This window comes from Hyaena hyaena, unplaced genomic scaffold (genome assembly GCF_003009895.1).
Source record: "Hyaena hyaena isolate Hyena2069 unplaced genomic scaffold, ASM300989v1 scaffold_3, whole genome shotgun sequence".
In the NCBI taxonomy this organism is placed as follows: domain Eukaryota; kingdom Metazoa; phylum Chordata; class Mammalia; order Carnivora; family Hyaenidae; genus Hyaena; species Hyaena hyaena.
The window spans coordinates 6532076-6551165 of record NW_024080635.1 but is presented as its reverse complement, the minus strand read 5'-3'; the positions used below and the strand labels follow the sequence as shown (position 1 = coordinate 6551165).

At 45.9% G+C, this 19090-nt stretch overlaps 1 long non-coding RNA gene and 1 other non-coding gene across 3 annotated transcripts in view; one reads left to right on the top strand and one right to left on the bottom strand.

Moving 5' to 3' along the window:
* Positions 1-13434, bottom strand: part of LOC120231136 — a 29858-nt gene extending 16424 nt beyond the window's left edge. For both annotated transcript variants that reach the window (XR_005528266.1, XR_005528267.1), the window contains exons 1-3: positions 13223-13434; positions 7955-8117; positions 3363-3421 (exon numbers count right to left, since the gene is read on the bottom strand). This is a non-coding gene — a long non-coding RNA (uncharacterized LOC120231136). The remainder of the gene's footprint in view (positions 1-3362; positions 3422-7954; positions 8118-13222) is intronic.
* Positions 2186-2292, top strand: LOC120233185. Its single transcript, XR_005528743.1, has one exon. It is a non-coding gene; the product is annotated as a U6 spliceosomal RNA (small nuclear RNA).
* Positions 13435-19090: the final 5656 nt, after the last annotated feature.

The window sequence follows — 19090 nt, the reverse complement described above, 5'->3', positions numbered from 1 at the left end:
CCCACCATCACACATTTCCTGTGAAAGCCTAAATCATGGTGACTTGACTTTGGGAAATTTTATTTTTTTTGTCACGGAAAATTTCAGATCCGTGCAAAAGTAGAATAAGACAACAAAACCTAGGGAACCTAGGTGGCTCAATCGGTTAAGTGTCTGACTCTTGGTTTTGGCTCAGATCATGTCACGGTTTGTGAGTTCAGGCCGCATATCAGGCTCTGCACTGACAGTGGGAAGCCTGCTTGGGATTCTCTCTCTCTCTCCCTCTCCCTCTCTCCCTCTCTCCCTCTCTCCCTCTCTCTCCCTCCCGCAGGCGCTTTCTCTATCTCTGTCTCTCAAAATAAACTTAAAAAAATAAATGAAAATTGGGTTTTTTACTGTCTTATGTATGTGTGTGTATATATATATGTATATATGTATATATAAAAGACCACAAAATCCCATGTACCTATCACATACCCTCAGCAAGTATCAACTCATACATAGCTAATTTTGCTTAATTTATAACACTGGCTCCTCCTCTTTACCATAAGGTGACATACCATATCCATTAAAGGATAGGAACTTCTAAAACATAATACCATTAACATACCAAAAATTAATATCAACTCCTTAATATTATGAGATACTTAAATTCTCAAATTTCTAACTGCCTTCTCAGTATTTTTGTTTGAATGAGAATCCAAACAGGGCTATCTTGTAAGTAGCTGGTATATTCTTGTAATCTCTTGGAGCCTGTAGTTTCCGTCCATCTCTGTTTCCCAATCTGGATTTTGCTATTATATCTCTGGTTTCATTTAACAGGTTTCTTAATCTCTTGTATTCCTATAGGAATAGATCCAGAGGTGTGATTGGATTCAGATATAGTGGTAAGAAAACTTCACAGTTTGTATGCTTTCATCAGGAGATCCATCGTATGTGTCTCTATATGTTGTAGGCCACTGAAGCTTAATACCTAGAGTCATTAACTCATAAAGGGTTGCAAACTGATGATATTCTAGTTCTACCATTCCTTCTTCATACAGTCCCCGAAATATGGCTGTAAAGAGAAACTTTTCCTTGTCTGCCATTTGGTTATCTTGGAGTTCATACTGGAAAAAGAGGAAAGAAGGCCCAAGTCTTTGGCCAGTTTTCAAACTAATGAGTTCGTTTACTAGCATCCTCCAAAAGTGACCAGTGGGCTGTTGTGTTTAGCATTGTTAAGTATCATGATCACTGAATTAAACATATTTTATGTGTTTGAGTTCATTGCGTTTATTAAACTTAACGATGCTCAAATTGTTCATATTTTTGTCCAGTGGGGGGCCTCTTCAAGTGGCTGCTGAGTCCTTCTGATACAGCCCTTTTGGTAGTTAGTAGCATTTGGTAACTTTGTTGTTATCTAGTATGATAGGATGTTCCAGACTTATCTTGTGTATCTTCTGCTCCAGACCTGGAGTCCGCTATTTCTAAGAAAAAAAACAAAATCCTGGCTTCCCTTTGGTGGTGAATGGCATCGCAAGACTAAAATCTAGGCTCTAGAATGCCGTTGCTGCTGTGTTGGTCAACCTTTCTAGGCCTTTGGAATACAATGCTAGGACCCATTTTCTTTTTAAGATAAAACACATTCATACTTTCTATTCAACTTGAAGACTTAAGAACTTTTTCTTAACTCTTCTATCTTACATATTTTTTCTTCAACATTGAGAATCCCGGTTCTCATCTGTACCCTGAATTGTGACATTAGATCATCCCAGTTATTCAGGTGTGAAGCCCATATCACACAACAGTATCAGAATAACAAAAGGGAGTTTAAGGTTTTGTTTGTAATTCTTTGTTTTGGGGATAGTTCCTTCTAGCCTGATACTGGGAGTTCACTGTGTTTGAAACATACTATAGTTCCTCTCTGTGTGGCTTACTAACTGGATGCACATTTATATTAACCTACCTGTTTTATTTTTCCATTAATTTTTTTTTTAATTTATTCATTTTTGAGAGACAGGGACAGAGTGTGAGCAGAGGAGGGGCACAGATAGAGAGACACACACACACCGAATCTGAAGCGGGCTCCAGGTGCTGAGCTGTCAGCACAGAGCCCAATGCTGGGCTCAAACTCACGAATCATGAGATCATGACCTGAGCCTAAGTCGGAGGCCCAACTGACTGAGCCACCCAGGCATCCCTTATTTTTCCATTTTTAAGAATTTTTGTGCTCTCTTCAGCAGCACGTATACTAAAATTGGAACGCTGCAGAGGGGACTAGCATGTCCCCTACACAAGGATGACACGCAAATTTGTGAAAATTCCATACTTCGTGCAGCTCACCAGCGTCCTGCTGCACTTTGGGGGTTAACGCCAAGGGAATGGTGGGAGTCAAAGCACCACGTGCGGCCCTCAATAATGAAATTGTGATATCTCACTGTGAGAATATTCCTGTAAAGCATTCTATGACACATGAGCAAAGCTAAGTTACACCTGGAAATCTATATGCAAATATATCCTTTCTATAGAACTCAGAAATGAGAAAATGTCAACTTGCATTTCCTTATAGAATTAAAAAAAATTTTCTTTTAGTTTAATTATGTAAACTATTGACATAGTTCCAAGTCTAATCTACAAAACAAGATCGATTCAGAGTCTAATTTCTATTCCTCTGTCCTCCACCTTAAACCCTCCCTTCCCATTTAGTGGCCTGTTGTGTTTGATTTAATCATCCCAAGCTTTTTTTTTTTTTTTAAATTTAAACAGATTTACGTGGTATAGTTCCCCTTTATTCTATAAGGGGAGCATACAATTCATTTCTCCACCCTCCTTATTCACTCAACAGTGCGTTCTGGAGAGGCATAGATGTTCCTCAATTCTTTCACAGCAGCACAAATGATAACTAGGTTTGGCCTCGACCCATCATGCTGTTCCGTGTTATATTTACACGTATTCTTTGTCTTTTATATAAAGTCCTTACATTGTGTATTTTTTTTTCTCTTTTCGTTTTTCTTTTAGCTGTTCGATTTTTGTGTTTTTGAGAGGTATTTTCGTCCAGTGGCACCAACTTTATATTATTACTGCCTTTATAGCATAACCATCACCACTTCCGGCCTCCCTGACCCGACCCCTTCATCTTTCCCCCACCAGCCACCTCTTCTCTCACGTCTTCACTTCCTTTCTTGCTCAGCTCAGATTTCATTGCCCGGCTCTAAGCCACACTCTGCTCCCTCCTCTCCTTCACACTCAAGGCACCTCACCGGCACCCGCACCCACCAGCATGCTATCCCGACTCACTCCATGGTTAGGACTGCACTTCAAGTGGGCCCTCGACACCACCAAGCTCTCCTGTCACGTGTCCCTGAAATACTCCCCTTTCCTTGCTCAGATAACCTGTTTCTCACCTTCATCTTCTCTCTTGCCTCCAACACCCTCTTCGATGACTTCCCCTCCAACTTCAGTTCTAGAAGACACAGAATGGAGTGACTTCGTCTTCCCCTTCCTCTACTACTACCTACAGTGTAGTGTGCCCACACCCCACACCCCCTTCTACTCCAGGGGTACCCCCTCTCTTCTCTAAGTCCAAGCCTTCAACTTGTGATCTGAATCCATCCCTCTCAGTTCTGAGATTAAAGCCACACACAGCTGTCCCCATCTTTCTTGCCTTGCCCATTTCTTCTCTGCTGGGTCATCCCCACCTGCAAACACCTTGAAAGCATTTCCCCTTGCTCTCTTGAGCCACCACTCCATTTCTTTTCTCCCTTTCACAGCAAAGCTCCCCAAAGAAGCATATTCTCCATCACCACTTCCAACCCTCCATTTTCTCCTCCACTCACCCAGGTAAGGAGGCTTTTGCCCCCCCATCTGTTAAACAGGCCACCAATGGTATGCATCTTGTCAGAGTCAGTTTCTGTCTTGTCTCTCCTGTTTCTTCTTTTTTTTTTTAATTTGAGAGAGAGCGAGAGTGAGGGAGAGGAGAGAGGGAGAGAAAAGGAGACAGAGAGAGATAGAGAATATTAAGCAGGCAGGCTTCATGCTCAGTGGTGGAGACTGACATGGGGCTTGATCCCATAGCCCTGGGATCATGACCTGAGCCAAAATCAAGAGTCAGATACTCAACCGACTGAGCCACCAAGGCGCCCTACTCATGTCTCTCTTCACCCAACCTCTTTTCTTTGGTGTCCGCACCTAGTATTCTGACTTTAAATACCATGTATATGATAGTGACTCAAATTCTGATCTCCAGATAGAACCTTCCCCCTCTGATCTAGAGTTAGACCATTTAATAGACTTCACCAACTTAACATGGGCAAAAAAATTCATTTTCCTAACAAGGTAACTTCCCCTCAAGCTTTCCCCATCTAAGTAAACACCATCATCCACCAAACCCTTCATTTCTCCCTCTCTCTAACACTCCATTATCAATCCATCAATATATCCTATTGGCTCAATTAAAAAAATTTTTTTTAATGTTTTTATTTATTATTGAGACAGAGACAGAGTTTGAGCAGGAGAGGGGCAGAGAGAGAAGGAGACACAGAATCCGAAGCAGGCTCCAGGCTTTGTGCTATCAGCACAGAGCCCGATGCAGGGTTCAAATTCACAAGCTGTAAGATCATGACCTGAGCAAAAGTCAGGCGCTCAACCAACTGAACCACTCAGGCGCTCCAGCTCAATTTTTTAAAGTCTGCTTTGGGGGCGCCTGGGTGGTTTAGTCGGTTAAGCGTCCGACTTTCGCTTAGGTCATGATCTCGCGGTTCGTGGGTTCGAGCCCTGTGTCGGGCCCTGTGCTGACTGCCAGCTCGGAGCCTGGAGCCTGTTTCAGTCTGTGACTCCCTCTCTCTCTGACCCTCCCCTGCTCACGCTGTCTCTCTCTCTCTCTCCTAGAAATAAATAAAACATTAAAAAAAAAATTAAAAAAAATAAAATAAAGTCTGCTTTGGACCCAACACGTTGCTACCTACCTGCAATGAAACAATCCTATGGGTTCCCATGGATTCCTCAACTGCCTCATTAGTGCTCTCATTCGGACCTCACCTGCATCAAGTCACACCTCCATTTTCACACTTGGATGAAACACCACTCCTAGGGACATGAGCTCTGGCTTCCTCAGAGGCAGCCAAGTGACTAATTCAGTCCAGAACTGCGGAGACATAAGCTTCCCAGAGATAAACGTTGCAAAATAGGAAATGGTGGATGGAAAGGGAAGGAACTAGGCTAACTGCCTCCCCTTTTTCTCCAAAAGTTCAACTTTTCCAGAAAAGTCTCTGTACCAATTAATCCACTTGCTAAGTGATCTACTGTGTCTCTTTGCAGCTTGTTGAGAAGCAGTAGCCAGGACATAATGCACCACATCGCATTGCTTTGTCTCTTCCTTTCCTTGCCCTCGGCACCCTGGGCTGGCACCTCCCCTTCCTCGCCCTTGGCACGCTGGACTTGCACCTTCCAAATAAAGTACCAGCACTTTAACCCATTCTTCAGCCTCTTCTTTCTCAAGGGCCAAAGTTAGCACCAGGGTAAGACGCAAGGCACCACTCCTTCTGGGGCCAGTGCCTCAGCATCCCTGTGAACCTGTTAGCATGCAGTTCTTGAGCCCTGCCCCTGACTCATGCGGTGAGAATCTCCGGAGAAGGGGCCCAGGACTCTGACTTTACAAGCTGTTCAGGGGATTCTTGTACCCACCAAAATTGTAGAAAGATTGAGGAAAGAAAGGAGTTTCTAGAGGAGAAGGGCTGTTGCTGCCCCCACCCCCGCCTTCCTGCTTGACTGTGTTGTATGAGGATGTGAAGCTCGGGGTTGCAGCAGCCTCTTTGGGATCATAAAGTCAATACACTGAGGATGGCAAAGCAGAAAGAAAGTGCCTGAGATAGCTGCCCAGCCAACTCTAGAACTACCAAAATCCAGCCCCAAATGATTCAATAGATGGTTTGGTTTTATCCTCACATTAACTTGAGAAGTGGGAATTAATTTCTCCATTCTACAAGTAAAGAAATTAGGCCTTGGAGACCCAGTGTGGCCCAACCAGGATTCCAGTCCAGGCCCATCAGGCTCCAGGGCCCACTCTGTGAACCATGAATCTGTTCTGCAAATACTCAGATAGTATTTACTGTGTGAATTAAGGAGTTGGGTTTGAAGACGTGAATGGAAACCATCAGAACCTGGACTGGATTCTGGACTGAAAAGCTGAAGCATTACTGACTGACCATAGCAGAAACATTCCCTTCATTTTCCCATAAAAATGCAGAGGGTAGAGAATGCTTTTCTCAGTGATTCAAGAGCTTTGTCATTCTTCAGGGTGCAGATGGGCCTGAACAGGAGGGGGCTGGTCCTAAATTGCCCTCTAAGAAGCTGGGTCAGACATAAGAGATGATGATCCAAAACCAGAAAGAACCCCCAAGGGGTCACTTGCTGCATCCATGACACAGACAGGAAGTACCAGCAGGTCTGCATCGTTAGCCAGCCCTCACTACAAGCCTGGCGCCCCTCTAAGTAATTTACTTCACTTATCACATTTCCTTCTCACAACAAGTTAGTGTCATCGTGCCTCCCATTTTACAGATGGGAGAACTAAAGCACCAGAGTGTTAAGTAACTTGCCCCAAATCACATAGTTGGCCAGCAGCTAAACCAGATCTGAACTTCGATGGGCTGAGCCTGAAGGAAGGCTGAGCCAGAAACCTCCACACTATTCCGAGGCCCCGTGGCGTGTCCTGGACCACACCGAAGGCAGAGTGGAGACCAGAAGCCCCGCCTGCCTCCGCCCTGGTCTGATCCCCATGATATGTCCCAGCCTTTAAAGCTACCACCTGCCACCGCACTACCCACCATTTTCTACCACTCAACTTTTGGAAGTATCCAACTTCCTGCTGGTGCCACTGCTCCAAGACAGGGACCCGGATAACTGCCTCTTTCTGCTCCAACCAGACATACACTGGCCCTTGCAATTCCATCTCCCATTCCCCTGCATTTCACAGGAAAAAAACTTCATCTCCTCTCACCTCCTTCACTAGGGCTAGAGGGTTTAGCAGAGCAAAGACTGGTTCTTAGAATAGCCTTATTCTTACCAAGGTTTCTTTGTGCTAAGTGTATCGCATACATTATCTCATTTTGAACCCTCATATTTTATAAAAAGAACACTGAAGCCTGGAATAGCCTAAGTAACCTGCTCACAGTAAGTTGACCAAACTCCTGACCTCTATGCCACGAGAAGGCAGGGGCCTCAGTACCACGGGGGTGTGGTGGGGTGGGGAGGGGCTCCCATGTTCCCAGCAGCATAGCCCCCAAGGCCCACAGCAGGCCCCATGCTAAAGCAAAGGCCCCATTTTCCACCAGGGCACTTTAGGCACAGGGCTAAGACCCCTCACAGCCCTGGGCCTCAAAACAACCTTTTTGGCTACTCTCATCTCTGGTTACTCTGGGGCTGGGGGAAAATGGCGAGACCTGATAGGGCCTGCACTGCAGAGGGCCAGCCCAGAGGCCAGACATTTCCCCAGAGTTTCAGAGGTGACTGGGAAAGTGGTCACTGCTAGGCAGTGAGTTAATAATGACTTCTGCTTCTGATTCCTGCCTACCTACCTGCACATTCTCAATTTTCCACACTAGCCATGGACACCTTGCGTAGGCTGGGATGGAGGTGCGGGGGCGGTGTTTTTCTTCCCTTCTAAACATAAAGGTCTTGCCTTCTCGCTATGAAAACATTTTTTGAGGGGCGCCTGGGTGGCTCAGTCGGTTGAGCATCCAGCTTCGGCTTAGGTCATGATCTCAAGGTTCGTGGGTTCGAGCTCCACGTCGGACTCTGTGCTGACAGCTGGCTCAGAGCCTGGAGCCTGCTTCACGTTCTGTATCTCACTCTCTCTCTGACCCTCCCCTGCTCATGCTGTCTTTCTCTCTCTCTCAGAAATAAATAAAAACATTTTAAAATTAAAAAAAAAAAGAAAACATTTTTTGAAACAACTCAATACAGACATATAGAGGGCAAATGTGAAAATCTCCTTCACCTCTCCAAACCCACTCTCCTCTCAGAAGCAGCCACCGTCATGCTGATGTGGACCCTTCCAGGCTTTCTCCTGGGCATTTACAAACAGAGGAGTCCAGATGTCTTCTGAGGTCCCTTTGCCTCTGAGATGTAGCAGACAGGCTGAGCTGGCCTCCTACCTCCACCTCCATGAATCATAGAAGGTTGAAAGTCACCTCTTTGAGTCCCAAGAATGGCATTGGGGAAAAAGAAGGGGACCCTTATGTGTCTGGTCTCCTCAGTCCCTGGCCTTTGCTTCTGCCCTGACCCAGATGAAAAGCTCAGCTTCTTTCTGGATTCTACCCTAAAACTCATGAAGTCAAAAAGACTTCACAGAGGACTTGGGGGTCCCTGAAGTGTCCACACTGTGCCCAAGGTAGCAAAGAATTTTAAGCGTCATCTCTGTGATGGGTTCATATCCTTTCAGCCATCCTCTTTCCCAGGGAGGGGTGCTCCCTGGCCCCTGGCCCCATGCATTCCACCACCTTGACCCTCGTCCTTTCTTCCCTGACTCAGGAAATTAAAACTCTCCTCCTTTCCTAACCCAAGCAATTCAGTGCCCCGACTCTCCCATCAGACTCTTCTCGGAGCTAACACAAAGGCCTCCCATTGTTCTGGGCCCACTTTCCTGAGCGGGCATCTGTGGCACATCTCATTTTTTCCTGCTGCTCTTGTGGAATGGGGTTAGAGCTCTCATAAGGGGAGGAGGCTTCTGTTAACATCTGGGTTACATATTTAACATATATAAATAGTTTGGGGGCGGGGGTTTTCTTTGTTTGCACAAGTGAAATCATGTTGTACACAGTGCTCAGTGGCTTTCTTGTTTCACTCATCCGAAAGTACAGACATCTTCCAGATCACTAATAATGGCCGAACTTCATTGGGAACTTAACTTGTGCCCCTGGGCACTTCGTATCTGTGCTGTCCCAACCTGGTAGCCAATAGCCACAGGGGCCCCTGAGCCTTTGAAATGTGGCTGGTACTACTGAGGACCCAAATTTTAAGTTTACTTAATTATTTTATTTATTTAATGTCTATTAAAATTTTTTTAATGTTTATTTATTTTTGAGAGAGAGACAGAGTGTGAGCAAGGTAAGAGAGGGAGACACAGAATCCAAAGCAGGCTCCAGGCTCCAAGCTGTCAGCACAGAGCCTGACATGGGCTTGAACTCATGAACTGTGAGATCATGACCTGAGCCTAAGTCGGACACTTAACCTTCTGAGCCACCCAGGCACTCCTATTTAATGTCCATTTTTGAGAGAGAGAGCACAAGTGGGGGCAGGGGACAGAGAATCTGAAGTGGACTCTAGGCTGACAGCTGAGATCCCTCTGCGGGGTTCGAACTCACAAACTATGAGATCATGACCTAGGCTGGTCGGACACTTATTCAGCTGAGCTACCCAGACACCCCAAATTTTATTTCTTTATTTAAATTTAAAAATAAAAATATTTGTCTGTTAAATACAACTTTATTTTTTGGTAGGACATAGCTTACGACATTATTGTTATATAGCTGAAATGTGGTATAGGTGTAAGTACACACCAGATTTTAAAGACTTATAGGAAAAAAAAAGAACAAAATATCCCAGAGGTGCCTGGCTGGTTCAGTCGGTAGAGCATGTGACTCTTGATCTCAATATCATGAAATTGAGCCAATGTTGGGCATAGAGACTACTTAAAAAAAAAAATCTCTGTAATAATTTTTATATTGATTCCATGTTGCAATGATATTTTAGATACATTATGTTAACATATATATTATTGGGGCCTAGGTGATTCAGTTGGTTAAGCGTCCGACTTCAGCTCAGGTCATGATCTTGTGGTCTGAGTTTGAGCCCCGCATTGGTCTCTGTGCTGACAGCTCAGAGCCTGGAGCCTGCTTTGGATTCTGTGTCTCCCCTTCTTTCTGTCCCTCCCCCACTCACACTCTGTCTCTCAAATATAAGTAAACATTAAAACTTTTTAAAAGTTTAAATAAATAAAAGTTTATATAAATAAAATATATATTATAAAATTAATTTCACCTTTTTCTTTTGACTTTTTTTTTCAACATGGCTACTAGAAATCTTAAAATTATAAGTGGCTTGCACTGTTTTTCTATTAGACACTAGCGCTACCTTGTATGCATTACCTCACCATTCCACAGATGTTCACCAAATATTTGTTGAGTAGCACATCTGTGTCAGGCACTGGGCTAGGCACTGGTGGTGACATAGCAGTGAACAAAACAGACCCAAATCCCACTCTTATCAAACTTCCCTTCTAGCTTGCTAATTTCTTATAACTCTATCAGGTCCATATTATTATTATCCCATTTTATAGATGAGGAAACTGAGGGAGAGAAAAGTGAAATAATTTCCCCAAAAACACAGAGCAAATAAGTGGTCGAGTTGGGATCTGAATTCTGAGTATGTCCACAGGTGCCACCACCCTGACAACCATGGCAGCCAGTACTGCATGGTACTAATGTATTCACAAGCGATTCAGCCTGGCCTTTACTGCTGCGTGCTATTCAGGAACCAAACATAACGTGTTATGGGAACAAAGGAACTAGGGTTGAGGGCGAATATAAGATGCTGAAAAGATACAAGCTTTAGGTCTGAGGTCATAAGCAGGGCCAGAGATGGGACAAATTCAGAAGCTGGGGGAAGGGTTGTCTGGAAAGAGATCACAAACAGGGTTGCGGTGTATAGGGTGACCTGGCAGGCTGAGGACCCTGCAAGGCAGGACAGAAGGACTGGAGAGGAGGCTGCATGTAAGGGGCAGCACAGGACATGGCCAGGTGCCAAGAAGCTAATTCTCAGCGCAACCATTTCCAAGCCAGGCCCTGTGCTAATATATGGATCTGATCAGTCAGTTGGTCACCCGACACACAGGTGCTGGGTGCCTACTGGCTCCAAACTCAAGACAATAATCTCGCAAGAGCCCTAATAACATGTTTTATTCCACCCATTTGATGGCTGAACGATGCGGGGCTCAGGGAAATGAAGTGATCTAGTCACCTAGTAAACTTGCGACAGAGCTGAATGTAAACCCATGGTCCACTCTTCCTATCAGCTTGGGCCTGCCTTCTGTGCCCGGACTGCCCACATCTAGACATCCCCAGGGTCCAGTGGGATGGGGCCATGGCACGTCTGTCAGTTGCTCCTGAGCTACAGTGGTGTGGGCAGGGCTCTGGCCCAGCGCTGCAGATGTGGGAGGGGTTGGACCTCATTCCTGAGGATAAGGAGTTTTATGCATACCTTAGACCTGGAAAAAGAGCACTGGGGTCTCCTAGTAAAGGAAGCACTCCCATCCTGCCCACAGGGAGTCAGAGCATGCTGGGACACTGGTGCAGTGGAAAAACACCAGGCGCGGGGTTTGGGCAGGCCTCGGTTCTAATCCTGGCTCTGTCCCTGACTGTATGACCTCTCCGAGGCCTGGCTTCCTCATTAATAAAATGGAGGTAAGAAATTATTCTTCCTCCTGCTCCAGGCTAGAGCAGAGAGGAAACCCCCACGCCCTGGTGATGACCACTGACCAGGGTACGAGAAACAGCAGATACCCACTGAGCAGAGGGAAAGGAGATAATTATTATCTCAAGAAAGGAGATAATAACACTTACCTAATGTTTTCTTTTTGCCTCGTTTAATCCCCACAATACCCAAATAAGGTAGGTACTATTATCATCCCATTTTGCAGAAGGGAAAATTGAGGTATAGGAGGCAACAGATCTGACTGGAACCCAAGCACTCTGGCCCTTAGGTCTATCCTTCTAACCACTGTGTGGCACTGTCTCTCAGGCTCTTACTTCTTCTGTGAAGTACAACATGAACCCCCCGCCTCCAGGGCACCCAGAGCTTTGGCTATGAGAAGCACCCTTGATCCCCCAGGCTTCCTGCCTGCCTGGCCTTTGGGGCACAGTGAGGAGAGTAGGCCCCAGAGTCAGTAGACCCAGATTTAACTCTCTGATCACTTCTACTAATTGTGGGCAGTCACTTCTCCTCTGTGAGCTCAGTTATACCTTATTTATTTGTTTTAAAATTTTTTCATGTTTTATTTTTTATACTTGAGAGAGAGAGAGCAGAGGAGGGGCAAAGAGACAGGGAAAGAATCTGAAGCAGGCTCCAGGCTCCAAGCTGTCAGCACAGATCCTGACACGGGGCCCAAACTCATGAACAGTGAGATCACGACCTGAGCTGAAGTTGGACGCTCAACCAACTGAGCCACCCAGGCACCCCTGCTTGTTTGTTTTAAATGTTTTATTTACTTATTTTTGTGAGAGAGAACACAACTGGGAGAGGGGTAGAGAGAGTGGGAGACACAGAATCCAAAGCAGGCACGAGGTTCTGAGCTGTCAGCACAGAGCCCGACACAAGACTCGAATTCACAAACTGTGAAATCATGACCTGAGCTGAAGTTGGACAATTAACCAACTGAGCCACCCGGACGCCCCTGTTTATTTACTTTTAAGTAATCTCTACACCCAATGTGGGGCTCAAGCTCACAACTCCAAGATCAAGTGTGGCATGCTCTACCAACCGAGCCAGCCCAGTGCCCCAGTTTTCCTATCTTTAAAATTTGGGGATGGTGACCAAATGCAAGGGGTAAGAGGGAGGTCTGCAAAAGTGCCCAGCACAAAAGTTGTGCCCTAGAGGGCTTCTAGGGGAGCTGCAGTGAGGGGAGGAGGCTTCTGAGTGAAAGATGAGGGCAGGCCACCCAGGGAGGGGCTGGGACTGAGGTGGGGAATGGGAACGCCACAGCCTGGTGTCGGTGGCCCAGAGTGAGCCTGAGGTGTGTGCCACATCCTGCCTCTCACTTGGGCCCTCACAGGTCCTTGCACATCCTCCAAGATCCTGGACTGATCCATGTATCTGAAACCCGTGTTCCCTACCTCTGCCCGTGGCCCCACTCATCCAGACTCAGAGCCTTGGAGGCCTTCAAATCACTCCCCCCATCCTGGCCATGTCCCCCTCAGCTTTCAAAACCCATTACCAGGGCAACTTCCTCCAGGAAGCCCTCCCTGATGCCCTCACCAGGTATGATTTGCCCATAGTTACAAGTCCACCAAGTCCAGAGTTACAGACATTCACATGGCCCCGAGCCTGCAGAGCTTAGGGGCAGGCCCAGGGCCCAGCACCAAGCAAAGGCTCAGGGATGGCTTCATTCAACTGAAGTCCCACCAGGCCCTGAGACCTATCACTTCCTCTCTCAGGACTTCTGCCCCTCGCCTCTGCTCAGGCTGTACCCTCTCCCTCCCAGGTCACATACCTTGTCCATGGTCTCCCCTTCAACTTCTTTGTCCCACCGTCTCTGCAAGATGACACTTACTTTCATCAGGTTCTTTCGATAATTGTTGGTACAGCAGGTGACTATAGTTAACAATCCTGTACTCTATATTTGAAAGTTGCCAACAGAGTACATGGTAAAAGCTGTTATCACAAAAAAATAAAACTGTAACTATGTGTGGTGATGGGTGTTAACTAGACTTACTGTGCAGATCATTTTGTCATATATATAAGTATTGAATCATTATGTTGTACACTTAAAACCAATCTGATGTTCTATGTCCATTGTATCTCAATAAAACACAAGAGCCATTTTTAAAAAAAAATTCGCTGAGGCCACTTCTGCATGCCAGGCCCAGTCCTAGCTGCTTGGGTCACAATGACAAGCGAAACAGTCAGATTCCCTCCCTTGCAAACTCACACTCTATGGCAGAATCTGACATTAAACGGAATTCCACCAATGGCCACACAATTGGAAACTGAAGTAAGAGTCTGCAGAAAGAGAATATGGTTGAAGAATCAGACTGGGGCCAGTGGGGATGGGGAGAAGGGGGAGGGAGGCAGGGTTGAGCGAGGAATGGTGAGGAGAAGAGGTGAGGCTGGGGAGAGGATGTGTCAGGCAGCAGCAGGAGTGACCAGAGTGGAAAGGGTGTGATGGAAGACAGGCCAGAAGGGAAAGGCGCATGGTGACACTGGCCCTGTGTGTAGGTAAAGACCCGCTCTCACCTGGTCATTTCCCACACCTCTGTGGCTCCCTTTGGCCACACACTCCACCCACAGTTGGCCTCCAAGGTCGCCACACCGAGGAGAAACCTGCAGGTGGGTCTTCATCTCCTCCCTTTCTCACCGCCCCCTCACCCCACAGTGTCCATTTACAAATATTTTATAAAGTGTCCTCTGGTAGCCAGGCACACTGGTGAGCTCTGGACATGTACACAGCAGGGCACAAAACAGATGCCGTGCCTGCTTCATGGCGCCCGTCCCAAATAACTCCTTCCAGCCCTATGGCCATCACCATTGCAAACGACCCCGCATTCACCTTGATCTTCACAGTGGCTTCCTCACCCACTCCGACTGCACACTTGTTCCCGGATGACCTCCTCTCTTCACAGGAGTGAGGGATATAGTTTGAAAACACAAATCTGTGTTTCTTAAGTCTGAGTTGTCCTGCCTCCTGTGTTCATCTTGGCCCCAGGTTTGTTTCCCTCCACAGCTCTCAGTCTGTAATTATTAACCTGCTTACTGGTTTAGGAAAAATGGAAGCTCTGAAAATTACAGCAGATTGAATATATGTATCTAATGTCATGCCCTCCCACAACCCCACCAAAGCTACAGTAAAGAGATTTTGTTTAAGGTACAAACTCACTAAGAGGAGGATGATGAAGGAAGAGACCAGAGCGTAGCATTGGGAAGCTGGAAAACAGACGGTTGGGCGGTAACTACACAGCAAATGCAAGGAAACCTTAGCCTAAGCTGGATGTGGGGAAGAAGGAAAACAGACTCCCCCCAACAGGTACCTGTTTAAATGTAGGGGGTTTGAAATAGGAAGAGTCTGGAAGCTGCTTCAAGATCAGAAATGTCAAAACCACGGTGAGATACTACCTCACGCGTGTCAGAGTGGCTAAAATCAACAACACGGGAAATAACAGATGTTGGTGAGGATGTGAAAAAAGGGAGTCCTCGTGCACTGTTGGTGGGAATGCAAACTGCTGCAGACACCCTAAAAACAGTATGGAGGTTCCTCAAAAAGTTAAAGATAGAACTACCCTACAACCCAGCAATTGTACTACTAGATATTTACAAAAGGTTACAAAAACGCTGATTTGAAGGGGCAAATGCACCCCGATGTCTATAGCAGCATTATCTACCATAGCCAAATTATGGAAAGAGCCCAAATGTCCATCGAGTGATGAATGGACAAAGAAGACGTGTGTGTGTATGTGTATATACAAAGTATATGTATATACACATACACACACACACATAGAGTGAGTTCAAGCCCCACATCCAGCTCTATGCTGATAGGTGGGAGCTTGGAGCTTGGAGCCTGTTTCGAATTCTGTGTCTCCCTCTCTCTCTGCCCCTCCCCTGAGTATGCTCTGTCTCTCAAAAATAAACAAACATTTAAAAAAATTAAAAAAAAAAAAAAGAAAAGAACAGGTGCGCCTGGGTGGCTCAGTCAGTTAAGCATCTGACTTTGGCTCAGGTCATGATCTCAGGGTCCGTGGTCAGTGGGTTCGAGCCTTGTGTCGGGCTCTGTGCTAACAGCTCAGAGCCTGAAGCTTGCTTTGGATTCTGTGTCTCCCTCTCTCTCTGCCCCTCCCCTGCTTGTGCTCTGGGTGTTTCTCTCTCTCTCTCTCTCTCTCTCAAAAAATGAATAAACATTTAAAAAAGAAAAGAAAAAAAAAGGAAAGCTATCTCCAAAGTGCTCAGTGTATGGATGAAAACATCAGTATCAAGATAGTGTTGTGAACTGTCAGAACCCCGGAGAAAAAGAGAAGATCCTACACCTTCCAAAGTGGAAAAGACATTCCATACAAAGCATCAGGAATCAGGATGCCCTTGAACTTCTTAGTAACAACACTAAAAGAAAATAATCTCCAACTAGAATTTTTTATAATAGTAATAGCAAAACTCGTATAGTACTTATTATGTGCCAAGCACTGTTCTAAAAAGTGTTTTTTTAATTTTTTTAAGGTTTATTTATTTATTTATTTATTTCTAGAGAGAGAGAGTGAGCAGGGGAGGGTCAGAGAGAGAGGGAGTCACAGACTGAAACAGGCTCCAGGCTCTGAGCTGGCAGTCAGCACAGAGCCCGACGCGGGGCTCGAACCCACGAACCGTGAGATCATGTCCTTAGCGAAAGTCGTACGCTTAACCGACTATGCCACCCAGGCGCCCCTAAAAAGTGTTTTTTTAAAGTTTATTTATTTTGAGAGAGCAAGTGACAGAGCACAAGCAGGGGAGGGACAGAGAGAGAGAATCCCCAAGCAGGCTCTGTGCTATCAGTGCAGAGCCTGACATGTGGCTTGAGCCCACAAACTGTGAGATCATGACCTGGACCAAAATCAAGAGTAGAACACTTAACTGACTGAGCCACCCAGGTGCCCCTAAAAGGTGTTTTAAAATACATATTCTGGGGGCACCTGGGTGGCTCAGTAGGTTAAGCGTCTGACTTCAGCTCAGGTCATAATCTCACAGTTCGTGGGTTCGGGCCCCACGTTGGGCTCTGAGCTGACAGCTTGGAACTTGGAGCCTACTTCAGATTCTGTGTCTCCCTCTCTCTCTGCCCCTCCCTCATTTGCGCTCTGTCTCTCTCTGTCTCAAAAATAAATGTAAAAAAAAAAAAATTCTGTACCCAGCCAAATTATTAAGGGTGAAAGGAAAATGAAGATATTTCCAAACATACAAGGTCTCAAAAATGTCACTTCCCACACCCTTTCCCAAGAAACTATTCAAATGAGTGTTCCTGCAAGAGGATGGAATAAATCAAGAAAGAAGTGATCGCAGGGACCCCAATATAGGTGTGAGGTGAGTGGAGTCCCTGGGATGATTGCAAGGATCCCAGGATCAGAGAAGAACTTCCTGAGAAGCTCCCATACCCTAAGCTCCAGGCTCCTGCACAGGCTCTGTCTAGGGCCCTGTGAGTGCTGGGGGTTGTAGAGGGTTCTGGGTGGTCAGCAGAAGCCAAGCTGTAATGAGAAAGCATTTCCGCTAGATTGCCTGATGAGATCTCAGAAGAAAAGGTCCTGAGTGTTCAGGGGATTCGAAGCTCCAGGAATTTATTGGTTTATCTTATCAATCTAAATAAATTATGCCTAGTTTTGTATTCTTTTTTTAAGAGCCCCCAGATTTCATAAACTTTAAAGCTTGAAACCCTACAAAATCCAGATCTTTCCCTGCCCAGAGTGATAACTGTTGACCAAAGAAAACACTCCCGATTGGAACAGAAAGTTCCAGAAAGACTCCTAGAGAAGTTTCCTCAAGGGGATGAACTTACAGAACACACGAAGTGGTAGACCGTGATAGAGACCTGTCCCCAGAGCCCACTTCAAGGGAAGGCTTGCTGCCCAGCAGTGGGGGGTGTAGACAGCAGACGACTTCCAGCTGTCGGCTCCTTCAGGGTCAGCCCCAGATGCGGAGTGGCCTTGTCCAGGACAGCATCCTTCCCTGGGACAGCCTCCACGCTGTGACTGAGCCAGGCAGGGTCTCAGGGCCTGACCATTTCAGTCGCTCTTGGGACACTCCGGTGGGCAACGCTTGCTCGGAAGCTCCCTGCCACGTTGTGGGAGGCTTTGCCAGGCCTCACCTAAGTCCCACATCTCCCTCTGCCCAATCCTGCTTCCACCCACTTCCGTGCCTAGCTTTTGATCCCTAAGAATATCTCCCCGTCCGCCCCCAGAGATACCAACCTGAGGCACCTGATGTGTGTGAACATTTTGGGAAGAGATTTAGAAAACTGGTGGACAGTGGGATACATAAAAACTAAAGCAAGTGACAGAACAGGACAATTATTAACTGGGGAAAACAGTAAGTTGTACAAAACAGGAAAAGTAATCGTAGCTTACATATATTAATGTACACAGTGAGTACAGAACCAACCAAAATTCTGCTGGCCATTGGGGGAGGTGGGATTAGTGGATGGTGAGGCGTGTGATGGAGAGAGTTAAAACTTTATCTCCCTCAGTAGAAAATCAAGAGATAGTGCTTAAAACTGAAACATCAAGAAATGGCAAACAAGCATACTACTTAAGAGATAATGGAGATAAATGTAAAATACAGTCAGCTGAAAGAATTGAAAATAGGTGCCTCAGGGAAAGTGGAAATGGGGGACGAGGGTGATGGACTGCCTTCTGTTTTTGTTTTTGTTTTTAATTTCTGAGAGAGAGAGAGAGAGAGAGAGAGAGATACAGCATGAGCAGGGGAGGGTCAGAGAGAGAGAGACACACACACAAAATCCAAAACAGGTTCCAGACTCTGAGCTAGCTGTCAGCACTGAGCCCGATGCGGGGCTTGAACCTACAAGCAGTGAGATCATGACCCGAGCCAAAGTCAGACGCCTAACCGACTGAGCCACCCAGGTGCCCCTGCCTTCTGTTTTCATATAAGACCTTATTAATACTTGTTACCTCTTTAAACTATGTGTCTGTATAATTTGGTTAAAAAAGGATATGGGGGGTGGGGAGCCTAGGTGGCTCAATTAGTTAAAGCATCTGACTCTTGATTTCAGCTCAAGAAATCAATTCTATTCTCATAGAATTGAGCCCTACATTGAGCTCTGCACTGACAGCACAGAGCCTGCTTGAGAAGGAAGGAAGGAAGGAAGGAAGGAAGGAAGGAAGGAAGGAAGGAAGGAAGGAAGGAAGGAAGGAAGGAAGGAAGGAAGGAGGGAGGGAGGGAAGGGAAGGAAGGAAGAAAGGAAAGAAGGGAGGGAGGAAAAAAAGAACATAAAGTGTGTTCAGTCGGTAGAGCACGAGACTCTTGATCTCAAGGTTATGAGTTCCAGCCCCATGCTGGGTGTAGAGGTTACTTTAAAAATAAAGATTTGAAAAAGTTACATATTTATTTCAGTTGGTATTCAAGAAAAAATAATAAAACCTGCATATTAAACCCCTGGCTATTATTGCTTAGGACAAACTTCCAAAAAAATTGTGACCTCCTAGTCAAGCCAAACTCACCAGGTACCATGAAAATCCCTCCACATCTTTATATATACAGCTGTCTTGCGTGGAATGCCCTTCTTACCCCCGCTTTGGAAATTCTACAGATCCTTCAAAGTTCCAGTTGAATCCCCCCTTAGCAAAGTGGCCTTCAATTAGGGCAGGAGATTGGCACAGTGGTTGCCAAGGTT